The sequence below is a fragment of the Apteryx rowi genome, unplaced genomic scaffold, assembly GCF_003343035.1.
Source record: "Apteryx rowi isolate R43461 unplaced genomic scaffold, aptRow1 scaffold_210, whole genome shotgun sequence".
Classification (NCBI taxonomy): Eukaryota; Metazoa; Chordata; class Aves; order Apterygiformes; family Apterygidae; genus Apteryx; species Apteryx rowi.
Window position 1 is genome coordinate 1,435,586 of NW_020448420.1, and position 2,367 is coordinate 1,437,952.

Genomic DNA, 2,367 nt, shown 5'->3' on the forward strand with positions numbered 1-2,367 from the left:
ACAGAAACACACTATTACCATCTAGAGAATGCTTCTGGCAAAGTAACTACCTCATCTCTGACTTTTTGGCCCTGATCCTCAGGGGAGGAAATGCAGATCAAGAGAAGAAATGCAGAATGTCTTCCAAAAGCAAATTTGGGAGCTAGAATGTATAATTCTGAATTTTTAAAAGTGAGTACTAGGCAGAGATTGGTTTTATGGTATTTCCCTCACTACCTTGGCCTTGCTTTGTTTCATAAACTATAACTTTACCTGCCTTTACACTTTCTCTTTAGAAAGAGAATCATCCCATTACCCATGCTTTTACTAACATTTCTCACCTATTCCCCAGGTAACAACTGTCTATTTTTCAGGTGATCTGAATATCTAGTTAAAATTGGAGCAATTAGTGCAAGCTGAGAATTACTTTTGAAGTTTGCTGCTTCTATTTCAAGCCTGAAGAAAGGCATAAGCACCCAGAAGGTTATCTGTTTCTTCCAGTTGTATTAGTTTAATAAAAATGCTGACTTGCAAACTATGACCTGTGCTTTTGTATGTTCTAACATTGATAAGAAGATAAGCTAGCTGTGCATTACCATATAACAATTAAAACGAGATTTGTGGCTGTAGGCATTTCTTTGTATTTATAAGACAGAAAAAAACCTTATTTAAAAGAACTGTTAAGTGATGAAATCATTAGTTAAGTCCTTAATACAGATATTTAGAAGAATAAAAAAGATTGAATCAACTCGCAAAATGAAACGTTATAAATACGTTATAAATAACTTGTTTCAAACAAACAGTATCTCTGAAAAATGCAGGTCACCCATATATACCCATGTGACATGCTAGGATGGTAAGGATACTTGATGTCAACTTATGGTGATCAGTCTTCTATTTTAAAGAGTTGTCCACACCTCTTATTGTCATCATACCTAATGCACTTGCCAAGATGCAAGTAAATAGTAGAAGAATTATAATCAAAGCTTCAAATTCAGCAGTGTTTTAGATGTTGAGTTTGTGCCAGTGCTTTATGGAAGGTGCCTGTATTTCTGTGAGTATAAAATATGACTATTACTCTACTTGTTTTAATGTAAAGGTGTTTCTGTTTCACTGGGGCTGAATTCACTTCATAGAGCCCCAGTGAAGAAATTAAGAAATAAACAAGCTGAATCAGTGAGTAAGAAAAGAACATTTCTTAATAGAAAGTGCAGAAGTTACTAGAACCTTCCTCCACAGGGCTTGCAAGAAAGCTGTATATTTATATACATGTTTCTGAACTTGAATGGTAGGGAGAAGTAGAAGAGGAAAGAAGAAGCTTTTTAGAAAAAGCTCCTCTTTCTCCACAGCTAGCGTTTTACTCTTGTGCAGATTAGCAATGTTGTAGCTTTGATGTCTTAATGAGATAAAATTTGGTGGGAGAGATAATATCTTTTATTACAACTACAAAAATTGTTGGGAGAGGTAATATCTTTTATTACAACTACTCGCTGGCCTAATAAAAGCCAAAGCGTATATACTACTTGGTTTAATACGGACTGCTGCCTACAGGTACAAACCCTGTCTTACTCCATAAATTACTTAGGCTAGCCCTTTATCTGTGCGGGAGATATACTTCAGTTACCTTTTGTCCCTCCTAAGACAATTTGAGTAGCTCAAGGAGCTATTTTGATMCCTCAGTTAGATCTGAGAAGAAGGCATATCCTAAGTGCAGACAAAAGAAATAAGGAGATGGGGTTACTCTTCCAGTGAACGTAACGGTGATGTACAACCAGCTCAGAGGTCCCCTATTACCTTGCTTGTCTGTGAGCTGTTTTCTTCAAAACCAGATGAAATGGTGCTATGGATCAGATAGCCAATGTATTCAGAAAGCAAAACAAGAAGTTATTTTTAAACTTGAGGAAATATATAGGTTCCTTTGCTGAGTTTTGTTAGTGCCTCTGCATGATTTAATTCAAACCGTGGTTGAGGCATTCTGACATTCATTACACTTTTGCCTGTTGCTGCCCATTTAACATAAGCATTTATTGTTTATGAGATCATGAACAGGAGGCTTGGGTGGTTGTTTTTTACTTTTTGGCAAGAATGAAATCTTGCGTGGGAAGATGCTGTTTGCAGCCGTGCTTCCACTATGAAGCGGGAGCGCATCTCCCGTGCCGAGGCACCGTCTCCGAGGCGTGCTCGAGAGCCCTTCGCCGCCCGCGCGAGGCTGCCGAGGGGCGCGGTGGCCGCCGCTTTGCGGAGCTCGCCTCCCGGGACCCCGGAACGCGAAGCGAAGCGTGCCGCTCCCTGCCCCGAAGCCTCCCCCTCGGCCTCTGCCTTCGCGCAGCCCCGCCGCGGCGGGGAGAGGACGGGGGCCGGGCCGCGGGGGAGGGCAGGGCCGGGGCG